General features: G+C 45.7%; 1 pseudogene; it reads left to right on the top strand.

Annotated features, from left to right (window-relative positions):
- Positions 1–1707: 1707 nt before the first annotated feature.
- Positions 1708–19369, top strand: LOC120024836 (annotated as a pseudogene).
- Positions 19370–27583: the final 8214 nt, after the last annotated feature.

Raw genomic sequence — 27583 nt, 5'->3', positions numbered from 1 at the left:
AAGACTCTGAAACTGTCCTGAGAGGTTGGAAACCTGAGCGGCCAGGGTCTCAACGGCATGACGAGCAGCAGACAATTCCTGCTCGTGTCTGCCGAGCATTGCTCCCTGGATCTCGATGGCAGTGTTGCGAGAATCCGTAGTCGCTGGGTCCATACTGGTCGGATCTTTCTGTTATGCAGATGAATGAGGACCCAAAAGCGACTTAACAAAAACAGAGTCTTTATTCCAAACTTAAACAAAACGGTACTCCTGGATATATCTTAGATGACACCTGCTCACACGCAGCATCTGATGAAGGCAAAAACACGACAGGGCGGAACCAGGACGCCTGCTCACACGCAGCATCTGATGAAGGCAAAAACACGACAGGGCGGAACCAGGACACGGAACAGCAAACATCAAACAAAGATCCGACAAGGACAGAAGCGGAAAACAGAGGGAGAAATAGGAACTCTAATCAGAGGGCAAAATAGGGGACAGGTGTGAAAGATTAAATGAGGTAGTTAGGAGAATGAGGAACAGCTGGGAGCAGGAACGGAACGATAGAGAGAGAGCGAGAGAGGAAGAGAGGGAGGGGAAGAGAGAGGGAAAGAACCTACTAAGACCAGCAGAGGGAGACAAATGGAAGGGAAGCACAGGGACAAGACATGATAATCAAAAGACAAAACATGACACTGCCGAAGGTGGCTCTCCTTCCTGTTCGGGTGGCGCTCGGCGGTCGTCGTCACCGGCCTACTAGCTGCCACTGATCCTTTTTTTCCCCCTTGTCTGTTTATTAGTTGCACCTGTGTTGAGTTAGGTTAATTGGTTGGGCTTTATTTACCAGCCGGCCCGCCTGCTGGTTGCGCGGGATTATTTTTCAGTGTACTGTTGTGCACGACTGTAAGTCACGGTTGTCCGTGTGTGTGTGTTTTGATGAACTATGTAGTTCTCCCCTTGTTTGGGGCATTTGTTTGAGTTGGCGTCATTTTCACCGGTGTGGTGTATTAAAAGTATCGCTACCCTGAACTCTCTGCTTGCTGCGCCTGACTTCTTCCTCCACTACACCCCGGATGTTACAGAATCCCGCACCACCTAGAATGGAGTCAGCAGGAGCAGCTGCCAACCCCCTCCCATCGATGGAGGAACGTGTCCTCCACCACACCACCGTCCTCCATCGGATCGGATCCGCAATGGACCAGATGATGGAGAGAATGGACCGATGGGAGAGGAGTGGTCTCCTCTCTCCACCTTCGGTTTCCCCAGCTCTGGACCCCTCTTCTCCTCTCTCCCCATCCTCCGGCTCTAGCGCTCTCCGTCTTGCGCTCCCGAGGGACTATGATGGAGCGGCGACGGGGTGTCATGGGTTCTTGCTCCAACTGGAACTGTACCTTGTGACCGTGAGGCCCACTCCCTCGGGAGCGGAGAGGGTGAGTGTCCTCATCTCCTGCCTGACGGGTTGTGCTCTGGAGTGGGCAAACGCGGTCTGGAATGGCCCAGACTCGGCGAAGGAGCACTACCCGGAATTCAGCGGGAGAGCGACTGTTCCACCTTAAGCAGGAGAAGAGGAGCGCCCAGGATTACGCTTTGGAGTTCCGGACCTTGGCCGCTGGGTCTGGGTGGAACGACAGGGCCCTGATAGACCACTACCGGTGTAGTCTCCGGGAGGACTTCCGCAGGGAGCTAGCGTGTCGGGACACCGCTCTCTCCATTGATGAACTTATCGACATGTCTATCCGGCTGGAGAATCTGCTGGCTGCCCGCGGGCGTTCGGAGAGGGTCCTGTTCGTTCCACCATCCAGCGCCCCCGCTCCCATTCCTATGGAGTTGGGGGGGGGGCGTGCAGAGGGGTACCGGAGGAGGGGGGCCCGTCTGGGAGTCGAGATGGCAGGCGGAACGCTTCTCGGTCACCCCAGGTCAGCATCAAACTCACCCAGAACCCCCTGTTGGTCACATGTTTGTCTTGATTTTGTTTCTTGAACTTTTCCCCTCTTCCCAGCATAAGGCGCTAGTCGATTCAGGTGCAGCTGGGAATTTTATGGATCGCGGACTCGCCATCAAGCTGGGTGTTCCGCTCGTGCATATAGATTCTCCCTTCCCCGTGCACTCCCTAGATAGCCGGCCATTAGGGTCAGGGTTGGTCATGGAGGCCACAGTTCCACTGGACATGGTGACGCAGGGGAATCATAGGGAATCATTACAACATCCGGCGCCGAAACGAGATGGCCGCCTCGCTTCGCGTTCCTTGGAAAATATGCAGTATTTTGTTTTTTTATGTGTTATTTCTTACATCGGTACCCCAGGTAATCTTAGGTTTCATTACATACAGTCGGGAGGAACTACTGAATATACGATTAACGTCAACTCATCATCGTTCCTACCAGGAATATGACTTTCCCGAAACGGATCCAGTGTTTTGCTTTCCACCCAATACAATGGATCTGATCCCAGCCGGCGACCCTGTGCGACGCCGTAAAAGGGGCAAACGAGGCGGTCTCCTGGCCAGGCTTCGGAGACGGGCACATCGCGCTCCACTCCCTAGCATACTACTCACCAATGTCCAGTCTCTTGACAATAAGGTTGATGAAATCCGAGCACGGGTAGCATTCCAGAGAGACATCAGGGATTGCAACGTGCTCTGCTTCACGGAAACATGGCTAACTCAAGAGACGCTAACGGAGTCGGTGCAGCCAGCTGGTTTCTTCATGCATCGCGCCGACAGAAACAAACATCTTTCTGGTAAGAAGAGTGGCGGGGGGGTATGCCTTATGATTAACGAGACGTGGTGTGATCATCATAACAACACACAGGAACTCAAGTCATTCTGTTCACCTGATCTAGAACTCCTCACAATAAAATGTCGACCGCATTATCTACCAAGGGAATTCTCTTCAATCATAATCACAGCCGTATATATTCCCCCCCAAGCAGACACATCGATGGCCCTGAACGAACTTTATCTGACTCTTTGTAAACTGGAAACCACACACCCTGAGGCTGCATTCATCGTAGCTGGGGATTTTAACAAGGCTAATCTAAAAACAAAACTCCCTAAATTCTATCAGCATATCGATTGTGCTACCAGGGCTGGAAAAACCCTAGATCATTGTTATACTAATTTCCGCGACGCATATAAGGCCCTCCCCCGCCCCCCTTTCGGAAAAGCTGACCACGACTCCATTTTGTTGATTCCGGCCTACAAACAGAAACTAAAACAACAAGCTCCCGCGCTCAGGTCTGTTCAACGCTGGTCCGACCAATCTGATTCCACGCTTCAAGACTGCTTCGATCACGCGGATTGGAATATGTTCCGCATTGCGTCCAACAACAATATTGACGAATATGCTGATTCGGTGAGCGAGTTCATTAGGAAGTGCATTGACGATGTCGTACCCACAGCAACGATTAAAACATTCCCAAACCAGAAACCGTGGATTGACGGCAGCATTCGCGTGAAACTGAAAGCGCGAACCACTGCTTTTAACCAGGGCAAGGTGACCGGAAGCATGACCGAATACAAACAGTGTAGCTATTCTCTCCGCAAGGCAATCAAACAGGCTAAGTCCCAGTACAGAGACAAAATCGAGTCGCAATTCAACAGCTCAGACACAAGAGGTATGTGGCAGGGTCTACAGTCAATCACGGATTACAAAAAGAAAACCAGCCCCGTCGCGGACCAGGATGTCTTGCTCCCAGATAGGCTAAACAACTTTTTTGCCCGCTTTGAGGACAATACAGTGCCACTGACACGGCCCCCTACCAAAACCTGCGGGCTCTCCTTCACTGCAGCCGAGGTGAGTAAAACATTTAAACGTGTTAACCCTCGCAAGGCTGCAGGCCCAGACGGCATTCCCAGCCGCGTCCTCAGAGCATGCGCAGACCAGCTGGCTGGTGTGTTTACGGACATATTCAATCAATCCTTATCCCAGTCTGCTGTTCCCACATGCTTCAAGAGGGCCACCATTGTTCCTGTTCCCAAGAAAGCTAAGGTAACTGAGCTAAACGACTACCGCCCCGTAGCACTCACTTCCGTCATCATGAAGTGCTTTGAGAGACTAGTCAAGGACCATATCACCTCCACCCTACCGGACACCCTAGACCCACTCCAATTTGCTTACCGACCCAATAGGTCCACAGACGACGCAATCGCAACCACACTGCACACTGCCCTAACCCATCTGGACAAGAGGAATACCCATGTGAGAATGCTGTTCATCGATTACAGCTCAGCATTTAACACCATAGTACCCTCCAAACTCGTCATCAAGCTCGAGACCCTGGGTCTCGACCCCGCCCTGTGCAACTGGGTCCTGGACTTCCTGACGGGCCGCCCCCAGGTGGTGAGGGTAGGTAACAACATCTCCACCCCGCTGATCCTCAACACTGGGGCCCCACAAGGGTGCGTTCTGAGCCCTCTCCTGTACTCCCTGTTCACCCACGACTGCGTGGCCATGCACGCCTCCAACTCAATCATCAAGTTTGCGGATGACACTACAGTGGTAGACTTGATTACCAACAACGACGAGACGGCCTACAGGGAGGAGGTGAGGGCCCTCGGAGTGTGGTGTCAGGAAAATAACCTCACACTCAACGTCAACAAAACAAAGGAGATGATTGTGGACTTCAGGAAACAGCAGAGGGAGCACCCCCCTATCCACATCGACGGGTCAGTAGTGGAGAAGGTGGAAAGTTTTAAGTTCCTCGGTGTACACATCACGGACAAACTGAATTGGTCCACCCACACAGACAGCGTCGTGAAGAAGGCGCAGCAGCGCCTCTTCAACCTCAGGAGGCTGAAGAAATTCGGCTTGTCACCAAAAGCACTCACAAACTTCTACAGATGCACAATCGAGAGCATCCTGTCGGGCTGTATCACCGCCTGGTACGGCAACTGCTCCGCCCACAACCGTAAGGCTCTCCAGAGGGTAGTGAGGTCTGCAGAACGCATCACCGGGGGCAAACTACCTGCCCTCCAGGACACCTACACCACCCGATGTCACAGGAAGGCCATAAAGATCATCAAGGACAACAACCACCCAAGCCACTGCCTGTTCACCCCGCTATCATCCAGAAGGCGAGGTCAGTACAGGTGCATCAAAGCAGGGACCGAGAGACTGAAAAACAGCTTCTATCTCAAGGCCATCAGACTGTTAAACAGCCACCACTAACATTTAGCGGCCGCTGCCAACATACTGACTCAACTCCAGCCACTTTAAAAATGGGAATTGATGGAAATTATGTAAAAATGTACCACTAGCCACTTTAAACAATGCCACTTAATATAATGTTTACATACCCTACATTACCCATCTCATATGTATATACTGTACTCTATATCATCTACTGCATCTTGCCATCTTTATGTAATACATGTACCACTAGCCACTTTAAACTATGCCACTTTATGTTTACATACCCTACAGTACTCATCTCATATGTATATACCGTACTCTATACCATCTACTGCATCTTGCCTATGCCGTTCTGTACCACCACTCATTCATATATCTTTATGTACATATTCTTTATCCCTTTACACTTGTGTGTGTATAAGGTAGTAGTTGTGGAATTGTAGGTTAGATTACTTGTTGGTTATTACTGCATTGTCGGAACTAGAAGCACAAGCATTTCGCTACACTCGCATTAACATCTGCTAACCAAGTGTATGTGACTAATAAAATTTGATTTGATTTGATTTGATTTAGGGAGCGAATTAGTCTCTTCATTATCGATTCGCCTGCGTTTCCAGTGGTGCTGGGGATTCCCTGGCTGGCTAGTCACAATCCTAAGATTTCGTGGAGACAGGTGGTTCTCCAGGGGTGGTCAGAGGACTGTTCTGGAAAGTGTCTGGGATTTTCCATCAGTGCCACGTCGGTGGAGAGTCCAGACCAGGGTTCCACGGTGCACATTCCCCCCAAATATGCCGATTTGGCAATCGCTTTCAGTAAGAAGAGAGCGACTAAATTACCACCTCATCGACCGGGGGGGGGATTGTGCGATAAATCTCCAGGTAAACGCTGCGCTTCCCAAGAGTCACGTGTACCCATTGTCCCAGGAGGAGACGTTGGCTATGGAGACATATGTCACGGAATCTCTGGGACAGGGGTACATTCGGCCCTCCATCTCACCCGTCTCCTCGAGTTTCTTTTTTGTGAAGAAAAATGAGGGAGGTCTGCGTCCGTGCATTGATTATAGAGGTCTAAATGCCATCACAGTGGGGTTTAGTTACCCACTACCTCTCATCGCTACGGCGGTGGAATCATTTCACGGAGGACAGTTTTTCACAAAACTGGATCTCAGGAGCACGTATAGTCTGGTGCGTATTCGGGAGGGAGATGAGTGGAAAACCGCATTTAGTACCACATCGGGCCACTATGAGTACCTCGTCATGCCGTATGGGTTAAAGAATGCTCCAGCCGTCTTTCAATCCTTTGTAGACGAGATTCTCAGGGACCTGCACGGGCAGGGCGTGGTCGTTTATATCGATGATATTCTGATCTATTCCGCAACCCGCGCCGTGCATGGGTCTCTGGTACGCAAGGTGCTTGGTAGACTACTGGAGCATGACCTATACGTCAAGGCTGAGAAGTGTGTGTTCTCCAAACGAGCCGTCTCCTTCCGGGGTTATCGCATTTCCACCTCGGGGGTGGTGATGGAGTGTGACCGCATTAAGGCCGTGTGTAATTGGCCGACTCCTACCACGATGAAGGAGGTGCAGCGGTTTTTGGGGTTTGCCAATTACTACCGGAGGTTTATCCTGGGTTTTGGTCAGGTAGCGGCTCCCATTACCTCACTGCTGAATGGGGGGCCGGTGCGTTTGCGGTGGTCGGCAGAGGCGGACAGAGCCTTCAATAGGTTGAAGGCGCTGTTCACGGATGCACCCGTGTTGGCGCACCCGGACCCCTCTCTAGCATTCATAGTGGAGGTGGACGCGTCCGAGGCTGGGGTGGGTGCCGTGCTATCACAGCGCTCGGGTACGCCACCAAAACTCCGCCCCTGCGCTTTCTTTTCGAGGAAGCTCAGTCCGGCGGAGCGTAACTATGATGTGGAGGACCGGGAGTTGTTAGCGGTGGTCAAGGCCCTGAGGGTGTGGAGACACTGGCTTGAGGGGGCTAGGCACCCCTTTCTCATCTATACTGACCACCAGAATCTGGAGTATATTCGGGCAGCTAGGAGACTGAATCCACGTCAGGCAAGGTGGACCATGTTCTTCACCCGATTTAGGTTTACTCTGTCTTATAGACCAGGCTCCCTGAACGTAAAGGCCGACGCGCTGTCCCGTCTTTATGACACGGAGGATCGGTCCACCGAGCCTACTCCCATCCTTCCAGCCTCGAGGCTGATGGCACCAGTGGTATGGGAGGTGGACTCGGACATCGAGCGGGCGTTACGGGCGGAGCCTGCGCCTCCTCAGTGTCCAGGCTGGGCGTAAGTACGTGCCGCTTGGTGTTCGGGACCAACTGATTCGGTGGGCTAACACCCTACCCTACCCTACGTTACAGTATGTGCTATATACAAACTAGTTATTCCTGTTGAGTTTAAAAACACCCCAAAAATAATAGGTTGATACTGTTGATAGACTTAGTGGCCATATGAGAAAGCTGAAGTGATTAACGTTATAATAATTGTGAAATAATACTTACAATAGTTGTGCAAAAATGCACATTAATGTGTTAAAATTATTTTTTAATTATTTAAAATTATGTTTTTATTATTTTTTATCAGGATGCAGATCCTGGATCAGCTTGGTGAGTCACACTAGCCTATGAATACTAACTATGAATACAATTAGCCCGATCGCTCCTTTGAGCAACAGCAGAGAGACAAATGTTTGCATTTGGACAATGTTTGCTCAAGATACTGAGCCAATAGAGTGGATTAATGTATTAATAATCCGCTATACATTGGCTGAGTTTATGATGGCTGTGGAGATACACCATTTTGTTCTATTAAACCTCACTACTTATTTATTATGAATATATCTGTAATTATACATTAAAATATACATTACATAAAGAAAAAAACATGTACTGTGTTGTGGACACTAGGAGGAGTATCTGCTGCTTTCGGGATAATGGGGATCCTAATACAATACCAAATACCAAAAGCTCAAACCACTGGAGTGGAGATGCTGCCTGAAATAAACAGATACTGAATGAGGAAGGAAGGCACCTCTCCTTGTAAAAAAGGAAATCACATCAGACTAAGTAACTTATCTTGTGCAATATAGATGTATAGGTCTATAATAAAGGACGTTATGAACCACCTGAGTTTATAATAACAATAGGGGTACACAAATAATCCCAATAATAGAATACCTAATGAAAACAGCTAAATCTGTATGTAAATGCTCATGCTTAATGTACTGTTAATGTACTTAAAAACCTCATAAGACAGAACATTGAAGTCTTAAAGTCATCATTGAGTCATGTTTAACCTTTGGCCCCACCTTTGTTTTAACCTTTAAGGTCCCTCCTCAATTACAGGTGGTTATAAAGACCAGACCCATCCTTAGCACCTCTCTCATATCACCTGTGTAGGACCTGTTCACTACCCACAGGATCACCATGGGGACAACCAAGGATACACCGATATGGAGGCTGATATGCCTGGCACTACTGATCAGATCAACACAAACAGGTTGGTAGAATATTCATTCATTTGCCTAAATCAGAAACTGTTCTGATTATTACTATAATATAATTATTCTACATTTTAAAAAATCTGACAAATCTGTAAAATCTACATATTATTTCATAAATCAGACTAATTGTTAATTACAAATAGTAAGTATTCAGGACAACACCAAATGATTATGATTATTGACACTCAGCAGGTCGATAGGTTTTAAAAGCTGTAACCACAAGTTTAGTATGATTAGGTAACTTTCAGATTTGATAACATATATATTTTGTGTAAAATCTCATTATGTAAAAAAAAATGTATGTATTAGCTATTCAGAAATGTACTAACACACAGAACATGAATTACATGTATTATACAAGCATTTTGAAGAATTCAACAGTCGGCATACAGTAGCAGTTTTTACGCAATCAGTAATAACGGTTTCCCTGTTTTCTGCTTTTAGGCAGCGAACACATTTACTACGATCATATTATTACATTATTCATTTAAATGTTCATCCTATTTCTGTTCCCTAAACACATTTGTTATGAGATTGTTTCTGTCTAAATTTGAAAATGCTACACATTAGTGGTGAAACATCTGTAACTTTGTATCATTATCATTTGTGATTGTTATCATGAGTGGTTGTAGCATAGTGTATAGTGTTATAAATACATAAAGCACTCCCCCCACTGGGTGCGAGTTAATACTTTTCAAACCAAATTTAGATCGGGAATGAAAACAAGAACAGAATACAGTCAAAAACTCAAATGTATATCGTTAAAATAATAGTTGTGGTAAGTATGTCTGATATTATTCAAATAATACTGACAGGAAAAATGTGATGCCTAAATATGTAAAATAGGAACTGAACTGTCATCGGAATTCAATGTGTTTAGTTTAGACAGCAGATGACACTTGATTAAGGAATCTTCAGGCCTGTTGCATGTGTCAGATGACCTGTCAGCCAGGGCTGAGCATTCCAAAAGCTTTGACCCCACCTACGCAATTCATAGAACATCAAAGTAGTTCAGGCACAGAAGACCCTGAAACATTGATTTTACAATTGTTAGCTGTTTGCAGCTGTTTGACTTGACAATTGTCAAGTGAAATGAAGTGCCACATTAACCATGCAGCTTTTGGTAAACTAGGGGCTCAATTCAATCCCTATCGCCGTACTTGAAATGTGAAGGTAATTTCCGATTGAGCCGACATATGCAGCGTTTACCTTGAACACAAACGCTGCGAACGCAGGAACATTCCGTTTAAAATTCAATTGCACGATAGCGCTGAACTTTGGCAATACGGATTGAATTGAGCCTTAGGTTCACTGTAAATATTGAATGGGTCACATCATGCCTCAAATGTCCCTTCGTCTGGACATACTGCTGTGCAAATCAAATACACTTCTAAAAGCGCAGTGCAACAATCTATATCTGCAATGATTGAATTCCATCCGTAATGTACATATAATATTGTAAAATACTCATGAATTGCTTTTATTTCAGTGAGCCCCACCACAAGTGTAACAATCATCCCGACAATGACCATGACGATACCCACATTTTCAGGTAAACGACTGACTGAATGCACACCAAATAAATGACTGGGTATCCATCAATAAGCTAAGAAGGAACTGACATTTGTATTCCTTGTCCCTAAGGAGTGAATGCCTCACACAATGACCAGGTCTGCAGCACATGGGGTAACTACCACTTCAAGACCTTCGACGGGTACTTTTTCCAGCTCCCCTCCACCTGCAACCATGTTGTGACCTCACTGTGTAAGAGCAGCTATGAGACTTTCAACATCCAGATGAGGCGGCAGGTGGTGGACAACCAGCCCACCATTAGCAAGATCACCATGAAGCTGGATGGTGTAGTGGTGGAGCTATCCAAGGGTGTTGTTGTGGTCAATGGGCAGACGTGAGTTTCCCTGTCATTTGACTTATACGCCATTCTGCAAGCACCTCTCTTGAGGATTTTATGTGCTACATTCTGGAGTTTAATAAAAATTACAATCATAATGTATAGGATGATCTTTAAGTATCTTCTTCCTCCTGAAGGGTGACCCTGCCGTTCAGCTTGTCTGGAGTCAGCATCGTGAAGACTACATCTAATGTGAAGGTCGTAGCCAAACTGGGGCTGGTTGCTGTTTGGAACAAGGATGACTCCCTAATGGTAAAATACCTGCTTTTCTAACTTTCCTCTTCAATGGTTGATTAGTTAACCATGTTTAATTTGTCTTTAGATTAAAAGCATAGCATCTTTGCCGTCAATGGCAATGATCAGCAGTTGATTGTGAGTGAAAGACACCTATTTTTGGCTGCACTTTGTCTCATGTTGGCTGAAGCACTGTCTACTCACCTCCAGATATGTTAACATTGAAAGGCAGAATTACCTGAAGAACGAGGATGAATTTAACAGGATCTGTGAAGATGTATAGGCTATACACACACAGGCTCATGCTCCAATGTTTATTTGATGACGTGTTTGCAAATATTTGTACATTTGAATGAGATTTTTTGTCACTCCCTAATACAAAGACTAATAAAAAATAAAGTTTGGTAACGTGGAGGATAGCCAAGACTGAACATGTGTATAGTGCTGAACAGGATGAGATTTTGTTGAGTAAACACATTGGGTCTGGTCATTCTACAGATTGAAATGAACGATAAGTACAGAAACCAGACCTGCGGACTGTGTGGTGACTTCAATGAAGTCCAAACATACAACGAGTTCATCATCAATGGTAAAATAATTTCTGAAACTACCAAAACTATTGAAATGTAACTGCATTACATACTGTAGGTGGATAAGCTAATTGTCAATGTTTGTGCTGTTGCAGGTGGGAAACTCTCTAGCTCTGACTATGGAAACCTCTGGAAACTGGATGGTCCTCTGGAAGTCTGTGAGGAGCCTACGCTAACTTCTGCGGAGAGTTGTGGAGATGAGGTATTCCATTTCACACCACAGAAGAAGAATACAAAACAATATTAATAGAAGTTAGAAATGGCAATTAATCCATGTGATCCATCAAATGTTTTCTATATGGTAACCTTTTGTGGTTTGTCTCTATTTGTAGGAATTTTGTCAGCAGCTGTTCTCCAGTGCAGCTTTCAGTAGCTGCACTAATTATTTGGACAAGGACGCCTTCGTCGAGACCTGCCTGGCTGACCTGTGCCACTGTGATAACAGCACCAACCCCTTCTGCCTGTGCAACACCATCTCAGAGTACTCCCGTCAGTGTGTTCACGCAGGGGGGAAGCCCCAGCAATGGAGGACTGAACAGTTCTGCTGTAAGCATGCAGATACTCTTCAACATGCCCACCAAACACTTAATGATCATGTTCACAATCTATTTTAAGGAAACTGTTAATCACAATGTTTATTTTCTCAGATAAGACATGCCCCTACAACATGGAGTACCAGGAGTGTGGAAGCCCCTGTGTTGACACCTGCTCCAACCCAGAGGCCAGCCAGTTGTGTGAAGACCACTGTACAGGCGGCTGCTTCTGTCCTCTAGGTACCACATAGGTTCAACTTTGTTGTACAAGTTAACCTTAAGCACATCATGAAAACACCACACTTTTACCCATTATGCCTTTTATGTCAATGTGTGCAAAGTCTTTGATAATGATATACATAAATATTGGATGGTTCTAAACACACAATAACGTTATTTAAAATTGCCCTGATTTGGCAAATATTGCCTGGCTGTTTGCAATCTTTTCAAGTGCTCATGCATGGTAATGTTTGTGTCTTGAGGGGATTGTTCAATAAATATTTATTTTTTCAATTTTATAGAATACATTATCTTCTCTAATTCACAGGTGATCCGAGTCCAGTCATGTGGAAGTGTTTTTGTAAATCAGATTCTTTCTCAGCTCCCACTCTATACAGGTGAGATAATCCATTGTAATGCCAAATTAAACTGTAGTGTGGATCCGTGTATAAACACCATATCATTTATATTCACTAGATGAAGCATTAATGGTTTCCCTCTATTTATTTCATGGATTGCAGCTGAAGTGACCGTCTTCAAGCCCTCCTCATTCTACATTGTTATCCAGACAACTCTTGGAGTTCAACTTCAGATCCAGCTTTCACCAGTTATGCAGATCTACATAACTGCCATCTCATCCTACAAAGGAACAACCTGTGGTATGCTTCAGATTCATCCACCAGTTTCATACCTTTTTCTTCAGTATCTCTATTCATAAAAATATAATACATCATACGGCTTCAATTATTTTTCCACAGGCCTTTGCGGAAACTACAATGATGTTCAGGCAGATGAGTTCAGAGTCATCAGTGGATTGGTGGAGGGCACAGCTGTAGCTTTTGCCAACACATGGAAGACCATGTCTAGCTGCCCTGATGTCAAGACTAGCTTTGAAAACCCCTGCAGTTTGAGCATTGAAAATGGTACATATTTATTAAGCCTACAGATGAATCACTTGTTGAATGATTATAACAAATGCATATAAGATAGTATATACGTATGTGGAAATTATGATTGTCTTTTTCACAGAGAAATATGCCCAGCACTGGTGTTCCATGTTATCGGATCCTAAAGGAGTGTTCTCCCCTTGTCATTCTGAAATTAGACCTGACACCTACAAAACCATAAGTTAGTTAAGAAGGATACAATCAAAAAGTAAAACCATTAAACTCTTATGTGATGAGGTTATAGTCTTGACACACTTTGACCCTTTTTCCAACAGAACTGCATGTATGACAGCTGTAACTGCGAGAAGAGTGAGGACTGCATGTGTGCTGCCGTCTCCTCTTATGTCCACGCTTGTGCTGCCGAGGGTATCCAGCTCACTGGCTGGAGAGACACAATCTGCAGTGAGTAGACAGCACGGCACCATGGAGACCTCTCTCAATGTGTCATTATAATGAGCGCTGCAAATCAGTTAGAATAGAATGATTGACACAACAACCATAGGGTTGAGTTACTAAAAACAAATAACCTGAATAAATAACTGCACAAATACAAAGGTTTAAGGAAACAAAAAATGGTCTTGCTAATACTACTCATATCTAATTACTTTTCTCAGATACATTTGGCACTTGCCCCAGTCAAACAGTTTATACCTACAACATGACCAGCTGTGGACGCACCTGTCGCTCCCTGAGCATGACAGACCAATCTTGCCAGGTGGAGTTTGTTCCGGTGGACGGCTGTGGCTGCGCAGAGGGCACCTACATGGACGAGGCTGCCAAGTGTGTTGCCCCCACCAACTGTCCCTGCTATGACAAGGGCTCGGTGGTCCCTGCAGGAGAGACTATCAGCAGAGACGGTGCCACCTGGTAAGCACCTCCCTCATACGTATAAAGCTAGGAGACCAAAATAAATACAGGTACTAGTGAAACTTGATGGATATATTTAAAAATGTGTATTAAATTATGTCATAATGATATTTGTGTCATGATCGTCGTTACGTGAAAGAGAGGAGGACCAAGGCGCAGCGTGAAATGAACACATAATTTAATCAACGAAGACGAAGAACACTTACAAACTAAACAAAACAACAAACCGACGAACGTGAAGCTATATAATGACAAGTGCAGACACAGGCAACTTACACATAGACAATCACCCACGACATACCCAATGAATATGGCTGCCTAAATATGGTTCCCAATCAGAGACAACGATAGACAGCTGTCTCTAATTGAGAACCAATCTAGGCAACCATAGACATACAAACACCTAGACTGAACACTGCCCCATAAACATACAAAAACCCCTAGACAATACAAAAACACATACATCCCCTATGTCACACCCTGACCTAACTAAAAATAATAAAGAAAACAAAGATAACTAAGGCCAGGGCGTGACAATTTGCTGTTAATTTGATTATCTAACTATAACTATTAATACTGTAACTATTTTACAGTACTTGCAGACAAGGGACACTGAGTTGCACTGGGGGAGCAAGACTATTTAGTAAGTTTTATGTTCTTTGCTTCCAATTTAGTAGTTATTTATAGAATATATGGTTCGATATTATTTAACTTTACATGCATCCTTCACAAAACAGGTACATTTGAAATGAACCAAGAGGATTCAAGCAATTCAAGACATTGTGATTAATGACTGTGAATATTTCTGTACATATTACAATTATATTCTGCTTGTTTGAGAATTGAAAATCTTTTTTTTATTTTTTACTTGTATTCTCATATATCCCCAGTATGCACACTGCCTATGGTTTTCTTCAACTGCTCAACTGCACATCCAGGAGCTTCAGGTTCAGAGTGTCAGAAGAGCTGCACAACTCTGGATATGACCTGTGTGAGTCCCCCATTCACTCTAAATGGGATTGTCAAACACTGAGACTATTATACAGATTCGTGTTGAATGAACAAAATCCGTGGAAAATCGAAATTATGTCAAATAGACACGCCCCCCGCGTACAAAAACATAGTCCACATCTCTTTCATTTGCCATGACTTATTTATGTACTTTGTTTTGTTAAATCCCTTTAGATTAGCACAGAGTGCACATCAGGTTGTATGTGCCCCAACGGACTGGTGTCTGATGGGAATGGAGACTGCATCAAGGAGGAACTTTGTCCTTGTTCTCACAATGGAGCTACTTACCAAGCTGGAGAGACCCTTAAGGTTGACTGCAATACATGGTATGCCTGTTTTGTGTTTTATATCTCATGGGGGAGAAAACATATGGAACACAGACTTACAAATAATGAAAAATGATGTGTGTGTTGTTCACAGTACTTGCAAGGACAGTCAATGGCAGTGTACCACACATCTTTGTGATGGAGTTTGTGCAATCTATGGAGAGGGTCACTATATCACTTTTGATGAGAAAAGGTTCAACTTTAATGGAAACTGTGAATACACTCTCATTCAGGTTTGTGTCTCTTTATTTGGTAGAATTGTATCAGCATTGAAAAGTGTGAATTTTAACCATATTAATAATATTTTCCTTTCGCACAGGACTACTGTGGCAATACTAATGGCAGTGGCAGCTTCAGAGTTCTCACTGAGAACGTTCCTTGTGGAACTAAAGGCACCACCTGCTCCAAGACCATCAAGCTCTTCCTGGGGGTAATGAGCAACTTGACTTCACACAATACTGTACATTCCATCCCTCATGTAAAGAACAATCAACAAATCATCAACCAAACATCAGGTTGAGATCCGATTTTAGACCAAGTTATGTATGAAAACATATTTCTCTTCTTCAGACCAGTGAGCTCATACTGGCAGATGGGAACGCTCAAGTTGTCAGGAGTACTCCAGAAGAGCAGTTTCCTAAACAGATCAGCCTTCTGGGGAATTATCTGGTCATTGAAGTCAAAAGTGGTCTAATCCTCATGTGGGACAAGAAGACCAGTCTCTTTATCAAGCTTAGCCCACAATACCAGGTACATTAAGATTCTCTGATGAAGAAATTAATTCAGAATTCAGTCAAAACTGATATTACCAAGACTTTTGTAGAACCCTGCCAAATCAATCATTTTAATTCATGATCTCTTTTCTTCAGGGGCAAGTGTGTGGTCTGTGTGGAAACTATGATGGCAACGCAAACAATGACTTCACCACTAGAGCCCAAGCGACTGTTGTTGATCCGGTGGAATTTGGAAACAGCTGGAAAGTTTCATCAAGCTGCCCAAGTGTATCCGCTGTAGTGCACCCATGTGCCTCCAACCCGTACAGAGCGTCTTGGGCCCAGAAACAGTGCAGCATCATTAACAGTGATGTCTTCGCAGCCTGCCAGAACCAGGTATGGATATATTCAACTAGGATATACTACTAGTAAGATATGTGGATTTGTCTTTTGTGGACAAAGAAATGTACTTCACCATGCAACTTCTGTATATCTTACAACACATTTCTGTGCTTTTAAGGTGGACCCCTCTCCTTACTACGATGCTTGTGTGAGAGACTCATGTGCTTGTGACAGTGGTGGAGACTGCGAGTGCTTCTGTACCGCAGTGGCAGCTTATGCAAAGGCCTGCAATGAAGCTGGAGCATGCGTAGCCTGGAGAACCCCTCGAATTTGCCGTAAGTTTCTTCACAATCAACAGTGAATGTGATTTTCAACTACATTAAGGCGCTTGTCAATTCAATACTGGACTAGGTTGACACATTATCATATAGGACAGTTGATCATGGAAAAGGATCATTATTCTAGTTCAAATAATGAAAACTTTTTGTCCACCATATTTTGTCCACCACAAACAGCACTGTTCTGTGATTACTACAACCCTACTGGAGAATGTGAGTGGCACTACAAGGCATGTGGAGCTCAGTGTATGAAGACCTGCAGAAACCCTTCCGGAGACTGTTCTAGTTTAATTCCAGCATTGGAAGGTAGGGATATGACCGTCTAACTCATATTTTGTCTCATTTTGGATATTATTTCTGAATAACAATTGTAACTGAAACTGACCCCAACAATTGTTATACATCTACATGCTGTGTGTCTGAGCAGCCTCAGGCTACATTTACACTGACTACAGTTATCCTTAACAAGACTTGACCTTTTGTAACCTCTTGGCTATTGTGCTTATTACAGGCTGCTATCCTAACTGTCCTGCGGCACAACCTTACTTCAATGAGGAGACAATGAAGTGTGTGGAGAGGGAACAATGTGGCTGTTATGACTATGAAGGAAACCAGTACACCAATGGACAGAATCTTCCGGCACAAAATTGTGAAACATGGTATGTTTGAATAAATCAGTTCACAGTACCTGTACTATTTCAGAGCCTATTCTGAATGTTACAACTGTGAAAGTATTAGGTTTTCTGTTTTGCGTGAATTTTAGGGAAGAGGTTGGGTAGGGGTTTGTCTAAGATGGGAAGGTCATGCTAGTTTTTCCATAGTGATGCCAATTATGGCTATATTGCAATCTCAAAACGTGCCCTGCTCCCCAACCATTTCACAACTTACAGTACTTTATTACCAAGCCCTGACTAGTTTAACCTCTATAATGGTATTTTGAACAAAAATGTACATCTTATTCAGTTGAAACTGGGAATAATTCAAATGTTTAAATTATTTTCTTCTTTTAATAAAGCACCTGTACAATGACTGGAGTGAGTTGTAGTTATAATGTAAATGGTAAGGATGACATCCCCAAATAAAAGTAACATATTTAGCAATGACCAAAGCAACATTGATTAAATCTAATTATAAAATACTTTCCCCCCTGCAGATTGTACATGCTTGCATAATGGTAAACAACACCCATATGGAGAAACCCTCTACAATACAACAGATGGGATTGGTAACTGCATAGTTGCTGTTTGTGCCGCAAACGGAACCATTACCAGGAACATTTCCCCTTGTAAAGTGACCACAACTCCAGTACCAACCACAACTTCCCCTCTGACCACAACAACAACAACACAGGTCTCTACGACAACACTAAAGCCCACAACTGTCTTCCACTTCTCAACACCTGGTAAGCAGAGAAACTCTTGAATGATTAAAGTGCAGCCCAATTCTTGCTAACTACCATACTGATAAATGAAAATCTTGATGGAAATGAATAGCAATTTGTATGTAAGATGGTAGTAGAGGTCTTCTCGGGTCCAAACAGTTGGACCCGGAACCGAACGGACCCGAGGACAATCAGACCCGGACCTGAACGGACACGATCATTTAAAATAAAGTGGGACCTGGACCCAAACAGACCCGAGAACAATCAGACCCAAACACGAATGGACCCGACGACAACCAGACCTAGACCCGACCCATACCCTAACGGGTCCAGGTATGGGTCCAACCAGACCTGATTGGACCCAAGTGACAAACAAATTATATTTATCAGCCAAGATGCTCCTCTGGTTAATTAATAAGTCTTTATATTTTGCCTAGGCCTTCTATAAGTCAATAAATTCACCATATTAGCGGAAAATAAATATGGTACAGGCTATGCAGAGCTGTGGTCGGGTCCATTCAGGTCCACTCAGGTCAATCACCTGTAATTACATAGACCCAAGACCCGATGACAATCAAACATGACTAGACCCGGACCCGAAGGAATACTTAGAATATTGGACCCGTACCAGCTCGGGCCCCTGGTGGGGTCTCGGGTATTCAGGTTCGGGTGGACCCTAGGTGGTAGTGATGAGATTAATTCATATTGACGATATGTTCAAATTGAATATGACTGGTAAGTATTGTAAATACTTGGTAAATTCAAATGTTATTTTTCTGGCCTAGTTAACAAAATATATATATTTGTCAAAAACAGAACCAACATCTACTTGGTCATCCACAACAATGGAGACAACACCTGAAATCACTATTGGCACCACAACTTCATCATTAAATCCTTCAACTACAACATCTGGAACAAGTACAGTCACAATTCCCAACCCGACAACTGGAACTATAACAACTACGGTACCCTCAACAAGTGGAGAAGTAGCTACATCGACCACAGCTGAAACTTCAACTATGGAAGAAACCACAACTAAGACCATCACATCTACAAAGCCACCTAAAGTAGTCACCACTGGTACCATAACAACGACATCACTTGTCACAAACAAACCTTCAGTGACTTCGATTGCGTTAATTACAAAAACACTACCTTACTTTACAGGTACATTGTGGCCTTTAACATCAACAACACAGCCCTCAACAATAACAGAATCGGCCATCACAGGTGGAATAATGACAACAGAGCCTACCTCCCAGATTATCAATACAACTGCATCCGAGATATTCACACACACCACAGCATCATTATCTACAATTGTAAATGTTGAAGACTCTACCTCAACATCACAGCCATCAACTTCAACTTCAACTACAAAGGCACCCACAACAAATGCAGAGGTAACTACATATACTACTACTGAAAGATCCACACAGCCGCCTAAAATTGTCACCGCCGGCCCAACAACCACTTCCACCACTGTAATTGTTGAAACCTCTACCTCAACATCAAAGCCCACAACAACAGGTGAAGAAACAACAGGGCGAGTTGTCATTACCTCTATTACCACGACTTCAACCACAACAACTACAGAGGTAACTACACCTACCACACGTGGAACTACAACAGTTGAAGAAACCACAACGGAGACAATTTCATCTACATCCACAAAGCCACCTAAAGATGTCACCATCGGCGAAACAACAACTTCCACCACTGTAATTGCTGAAACCTCTACTTCAACATCACAGCCCACTGTCATGTTTTGTCTTTCATCATGTCTTGTCCCTGTGCTTCCCTCTGCTGGTCTTATTAGGTTCTTTCCCTCTTTCTCTCTCTCTATCGTTCCGTTCCTGCTCCCAGCTGTTTCTCATTCTCCTAACGACCTCATTTACTCTTTCACACCTGTCCCCTATTTTGCCCTCTGATTAGAGTCCCTATTTCTCCCTCTGTTTTCCGCTTCTGTCCTTGTCGGATTCTTGTTTGATGTTTGCTGTTCCTGTGTCCTTGTTCCGCCCTGTCGTGTTCTTTGCCTTCTTCAGATGCTGCGTGTGAGCAGGTGTCTATGTCAGCTACGGCCAGTGCCTTCCTGAAGCGACCTGCAGTCTGTGGTCGCGTCTCCAGTCGTTCCTCTCTATTGACGAGAGGATTTCAGTTCCTGTTTTGGATTGACCATTGATAATATCCAGGAGAATCATTATTTGTTTAATACTGGAATAAAGACTCTGTTACTATTACGTCGCTTTTGGGTCCTCATTCACCAACATAACAGAAGAATCCGACCAAGAATGGACCCAGCGACTACGGATTCTCGCAACACTGCCGTCGAGATCCAGGGAGCAATGCTCGGCAGACACGAGCAGGAATTGTCTGCTGCTCGTCATGCCGTTGAGACCCTGTCCGCTCAGGTCTCCGATCTCTCAGGACAGTTTCAGAGTCTTCGTCTCGTGCCACCAGCTACTTCCTGGTCTTCCGAGTCTCCGGAACCTAGGGTTAATAACCCACCATGTTACTCTGGGCAGCCCACTGAGTGTCGCTCCTTTCTCACCCAGTGTGATATTGTGTTCTCTCTCCAGCCCAACACATACTCAAGAGAGAGAGCTCGGATCGCTTACGTCATATCACTCCTTACTGGTCGGGCTCGGGAGTGGGGCACAGCTATCTGGGAGGCAAGGGCTGAGTGTTCTAACGTTTATCAGAACTTTAAAGAGGAGATGATACGGGTTTTTGATCGTTCAGTTTTTGGGAAAGAGGCTTCCAGGGCCCTGGCTTCCCTATGTCAAGGTGATCGATCCATAACGGATTACTCTATAGAGTTTCGCACTCTTGCTGCATCCAGTGACTGGAACGAGCCGGCGTTGCTCGCTCGTTTTCTGGAGGGACTCCACGCTGAGGTTAAGGATGAGATTCTCTCCCGGGAGGTTCCCTCCAGCGTGGACTCTTTGATTGCACTCGCCATCCGCATAGAACGACGGGTAGATCTTCGTCACCGAGCTCGTGGAAGAGAGCTCGCGTTAACGGTGTTTCCCCTCTCCGCATCTCAACCATCTCCTTCCACCGGCTCAGAGACTGAGCCCATGCAGCTGGGAGGTATTCGCATCTCGACTAAGGAGAGGGAACGGAGAATCACCAACCGCCTTTGCCTCTATTGCGGTTCTGCTGGACATTTTGTCATGTCATGTCCAGTAAAAGCCAGAGCTCATCAGTAAGCGGAGGGCTACTGGTGAGCGCTACTACTCCTGTCTCTCCATCAAGATCCTGTACTACCTTGTCGGTCCATCTACGCTGGACCGGTTCAGCTGCTTCCTGCAGTGCCTTGATAGACTCTGGGGCTGAGGGTTGTTTTATGGACGAAGCATGGGCTCGGAAACATGACATTCCTCTCAGACAGTTAGGGAAGGCCACGCCCATGTTCGCCTTAGATGGTAGTCTTCTCCCCAGTATCAGATGTGAGACACTACCTTTAACCCTCACAGTATCTGGTAACCACAGTGAGACCATTTCCTTTTTGATTTTTTGTTCACCTTTTACACCTGTTGTTTTGGGTCATCCCTGGCTAGTATGTCATAATCCTTCTATTGATTGGTCTAGTAATTCTATCCTATCCTGGAACGTTTCTTGTCATGTGAAGTGTTTAATGTCTGCTATCCCTCCTGTGTCTTCTGTCCCCTCTACTCAGGAGGAACCTGGTGATTTGACAGGAGTGCCGGAGGAATATCATGATCTGCGCACGGTCTTCAGTCGGTCCAGAGCCAGCTCCCTTCCTCCTCACCGGTCGTATGATTGTTGTATTGATCTCCTTCCGGGGACCACTCCCCCTCGGGGTAGACTATACTCTCTGTCGGCTCCCGAACGTAAGGCTCTCGAGGATTATCTGTCTGTTTCTCTCAACGCCGGTACCGTGGTGCCTTCTTCCTCTCCCGCCGGAGCGGGATTTTTCTTTGTTAAGAAGAAGGACGGTACTCTGCGCCCCTGCGTGGATTATCGAGGGCTGAATGACATAACGGTTAAGAATCGTTATCCGCTTCCCCTTATGTCGTCAGCCTTCGAGATTTTGCAGGGAGCCAGGTTCTTTACTAAGTTGGACCTTCGTAACGCTTACCATCTCGTACGCATCAGAGAGGGGGACGAGTGGAAAACGGCGTTTAACACTCCGTTAGGGCATTTTGAATACCGGGTTCTGCCGTTCGGTCTCGCTAATGCTCCAGCTGTCTTTCAGGCATTAGTTAATGATGTACTGAGAGACATGCTGAACATTTTTGTTTTCGTTTACCTTGACGATATCCTGATTTTTTCACCGTCACTCGAGATTCATGTTCAGCACGTTCGACGTGTACTCCAGCGCCTTTTAGAGAATTGTCTCTACGTGAAGGCTGAGAAGTGCGCCTTTCATGTCTCCTCTGTCACATTTCTCGGTTCTGTTATTTCCGCTGAAGGCATTCAGATGGATCCCGCTAAGGTCCAGGCTGTCAGCGATTGGCCCGTTCCTAAGTCACGTGTCGAGTTGCAGCGCTTTCTCGGTTTCGCTAATTTCTATCGGCGTTTCATTCGTAATTTCGGTCAAGTGGCTGCCCCTCTCACAGCTCTGACTTCTGTCAAGACTTGCTTTAAGTGGTCCGGTTCCGCCCAGGGAGCTTTTGATCTCCTCAAGAAGCGTTTTACATCCGCCCCTATCCTTGTTACTCCTGACGTCACTAAACAATTCATTGTCGAGGTTGACGCTTCAGAGGTGGGCGTGGGAGCCATTCTGTCTCAGCGCTTCCAGTCTGACGATAAGGTCCATCCTTGCGCTTACTTTTCTCATCGCCTGTCGCCATCGGAACGCAACTATGATGTGGGTAACCGCGAACTGCTCGCCATCCGCTTAGCCATAGGCGAATGGCGACAGTGGTTGGAGGGGGCGACCGTTCCTTTTGTCGTTTGGACTGACCATAAGAACCTTGAGTACATCCGTTCTGCCAAACGACTTAATGCACGTCAGGCTCGTTGGGCGTTGTTTTTCGCTCGTTTCGAGTTCGTGATTTCCTATCGTCCGGGAAATAAGAACACCAAGCCTGATGCCTTATCCCGTCTCTTTAGTTCTTCTGTGGCTTCTACCGACCCCGAGGGGATTCTCCCTGAGGGGCGTGTTGTCGGGTTGACTGTCTGGGGAATTGAGAGACAGGTAAAGCAAGCACTCACTCACACTGCGTCGCCGCGCGCTTGTCCTAGTAACCTTCTGTTCGTTCCTGTCTCTACTCGTCTGGCTGTTCTTCAGTGGGCTCACTCTGCCAAGTTAGCTGGCCACCCCGGCGTTCGGGGTACGCTTGCTTCTATTCGCCAGCGGTTTTGGTGGCCTACTCAGGAGCGGGACACGCGCCGTTTCGTGGCTGCTTGCTCGGACTGCGCGCAGACTAAGTCAGGTAACTCTCCTCCTGCCGGTCGTCTCAGACCGCTTCCCATTCCTTCTCGACCATGGTCTCACATCGCCTTAGACTTTATTACCGGTCTGCCTTCGTCTGCGGGGAAGACTGTGATTCTTACGGTTATCGATAGGTTCTCTAAGGCGGCACATTTCATTCCCCTCGCTAAGCTTCCTTCCGCTAAGGAGACGGCACAAATCATCATTGAGAATGTGTTCAGAATTCATGGCCTCCCGTTAGACGCCGTTTCAGACAGAGGTCCGCAATTCACGTCACAGTTTTGGAGGGAGTTCTGTCGTTTGATTGGTGCTTCCGTCAGTCTCTCTTCCGGGTTTCATCCCCAGTCTAACGGTCAAGCAGAAAGGGCCAATCAGTCGATTGGTCGCATATTACGCAGCCTTTCGTTTCGAAACCCTGCGTCTTGGGCAGAACAGCTCCCCTGGGCTGAGTACGCTCACAACTCGCTTCCTTCGTCTGCTACCGGGCTATCTCCGTTTCAGAGTAGTCTTGGGTACCAGCCTCCTCTGTTCTCGTCCCAGCTCGCCGAGTCCAGCGTTCCCTCCGCTCAGGCTTTTGTCCAACGTTGTGAGCGCACCTGGAGGAGGGTCAGGTCTGCACTTTGCCGTTACAGGGCGCAGACTGTGAGAGCCGCCAATAAACGTAGGATTAAGAGTCCTAGGTATTGTCGCGGTCAGAGAGTGTGGCTTTCCACTCGTAACCTTCCCCTTACGACAACTTCTCGCAAGTTGACTCCGCGGTTCATTGGTCCGTTCCGTGTCTCTCAGGTCGTCAATCCTGTCGCTGTGCGACTGCTTCTTCCGCGACATCTTCGTCGCGTCCACCCTGTCTTCCATGTCTCTTGTGTCAAGCCTTTTCTTCGCGCCCCCATTCGTCTTCCCTCCCCCCCCCCCGTCCTTGTCGAGGGCGCTCCTATTTACAAGGTACGGAAGATCATGGACATGCGTTCTCGGGGACGTGGTCACCAGTACTTAGTGGATTGGGAGGGTTACGGTCCTGAGGAGAGGAGTTGGGTTCCATCTCGGGACGTGCTGGACCGTTCGTTGATTGATGATTTCCTTCGTTGCCGCCAGGGTTCCTCCTCGAGTGCGCCAGGAGGCGCTCGGTGAGTGGGGGGGTACTGTCATGTTTTGTCTTTCATCATGTCTTGTCCCTGTGCTTCCCTCTGCTGGTCTTATTAGGTTCTTTCCCTCTTTCTCTCTCTCTATCGTTCCGTTCCTGCTCCCAGCTGTTTCTCATTCTCCTAACGACCTCATTTACTCTTTCACACCTGTCCCCTATTTTGCCCTCTGATTAGAGTCCCTATTTCTCCCTCTGTTTTCCGCTTCTGTCCTTGTCGGATTCTTGTTTGATGTTTGCTGTTCCTGTGTCCTTGTTCCGCCCTGTCGTGTTCTTTGCCTTCTTCAGATGCTGCGTGTGAGCAGGTGTCTATGTCAGCTACGGCCAGTGCCTTCCTGAAGCGACCTGCAGTCTGTGGTCGCGTCTCCAGTCGTTCCTCTCTATTGACGAGAGGATTTCAGTTCCTGTTTTGGATTGACCATTGATAATATCCAGGAGAATCATTATTTGTTTAATACTGGAATAAAGACTCTGTTACTATTACGTCGCTTTTGGGTCCTCATTCACCAACATAACACCCACAGCAACAGGTGAAGAAACATCAGGGCCAGTTGTCATTGATTACACTCCCACGACATCAACCACCACAACTACAGAGGTAACTACACCTACCACAGGTGGAACTACAACAGTTGAAGAAACCACAACTGAGACAATTCCATCTACATCCACAAAGCCACCTAAAGAAGTCACCACCGGCCCAACAACCACTTCCACCACTGTAATTGTTGAAACCTCTACCTCAACATCTAATCCTATAACAACAGGTGAAGAAACAACAGGTCCAGTAGTGATAACTTCCAATCCCACTACTTTAACAACAACTACAATTACACCCACAACAACTACACCTACCACAGGTGGAACTACAGGAATTGAAGAAACCACAACGGAGACAATTTCATCTACATCCACAAAGCCACCTACAGAAGTCACCTCCGGCCCAACAACCACTTCCACCACTGTTATTGTTGAAACCTCTACTTCAACATCACAGTCCACAACAACAGGTGAAGAAACATCAGGGCCAGTTGTCATTGATTACACTCCCACGACTTCAACCACCACAACTACTGAGGTAACTACACCTACCACACGTGGAACTACAACAGATGAAGAAACCAGAACGGAGACAATTCCATCTACATCCACAAAGCCACCTAAAGAAGTCACCTCCGGCCCAACAACCACTTCCACCACTGTAATTTCTGAAACCTCAACATCACAGCCCACAACAACAGGTGAAGAAACATCAGGGCCAGTTGTCATAACATCCAATCCCACAACTTTAACAAAAACTACAATTGCACCAACAACAACGTCACCTACCACAGGTGGAACTACAGGAATTGAAGAAACCACAACGGAGACAATTCCATCTACATCCACAAAGCCACCTAAAGAAGCCACCTCCGGCCCAACAACCACTTCCACCACGGTAATTTCTGAAACCTCAACATCACAGCCCACAACAACAGGTGAAGAAACATCAGGGCCAGTTGTCATAACTTCCAATCCCACTACTTTAACAACAACTACAATTGCACCCACAACAACGACACTTACCATAGGTGGAACTACAGGAATTGAAGAAACCACAACGGAGACAATTTCATCTACATCCACAAAGCCACCTAAAGAAGTCACCTCCGGCCCAACAACCTCTTCCACCACTGTAATTGTTGAAACCTCTACTTCAACATCACAGTCCACAACAACAGGTGAAGAAACATCAGGGCCAGTTGTCATTGATTACACTCCCACGACTTCAACCACCACAACTACTGAGGTAACTACACCTACCACACGTGGAACTACAACAGTTGAAGAAACCAGAACAGAGACAATTTCATCTACATCCACAAAGCCACCTAAAGAAGTCACCTCCGGCCCAACAACCACTTCCACCACTGTAATTGCTGAAACCTTACCATCACAGCCCACAACAACAGGTGAAGAAACATCAGGGCCAGTTGTCATAACATCCAATCCCACAACTTTAACAACAACTACAATGGTAATTACACCTACAACAGGTGGAACTACAACAGTTGAAGAAACCACAAATGAGACAATTTCATCTACATCCACAAAGCCACCTAAAGAAGTCACCTCCGGCCCAACAACATCTTCCACCACTGTAATTGTTGAAACCTCTACTTCAACATCAAAGCCCACAGCAACAGGTGAAGAAACATCAGGGCCAGTTGTCATAACATCCAATCCCACTACTTTAACAACAACTACGGCGGTAATTACACCTACAACAGGTGGAACTACAACAGTTGAAGAAACCACAAATGAGACAATTCCATCTACATCCACAAAGCCACATAAAGAAGCCACCTCCGGCCCAACAACCACTTCCACCACGGTAATTTCTGAAACCTCAACATCACAGCCCACAACAACAGGTGAAGAAACATCAGGGCCAGTTGTCATAACATCCAATCCCACTACTTTAACAACAATTACAATTGCACCCACAACAACGACACTTACCACAGGTGGAACTACAGGAATTGAAGAAACCACAACGGAGACAATTTCATCTACATCCACAAAGCCACCTAAAGAAGTCACCTCTGGCCCAACAACCTCTTCCACCACTGTAATTGTTGAAACCTCTACTTCAACATCACAGCCCACAACAACAGGTGAAGAAACATCAGGGCCAGTTGTCATAACATCCAATCCCACAACTTTAACAACAACTACAATGGTAATTACACCTACAACAGGTGGAACTACAACAGTTGAAGAAACCACAAATGAGACAATTTCATCAACATCCACAAAGCCACCTAAAGAAGTCACCTCCGGCCCAACAACCACTTCCACCACTGTTATTGTTGAAACCTCTACTTCAACATCACAGACCACAACAACAGGTGAAGAAACATCAGGGCCAGTTGTCATAACATCCAATCCCACAACTTTAACAACAACTACAATGGTAATTACACCTACAACAGGTGGAACTACAACAGTTGAAGAAACCACAA

Source organism: Salvelinus namaycush, chromosome 30 (assembly GCF_016432855.1).
Source record: "Salvelinus namaycush isolate Seneca chromosome 30, SaNama_1.0, whole genome shotgun sequence".
Classification (NCBI taxonomy): Eukaryota; Metazoa; Chordata; class Actinopteri; order Salmoniformes; family Salmonidae; genus Salvelinus; species Salvelinus namaycush.
This window is presented reverse-complemented; position numbering and strand designations above follow the sequence as displayed.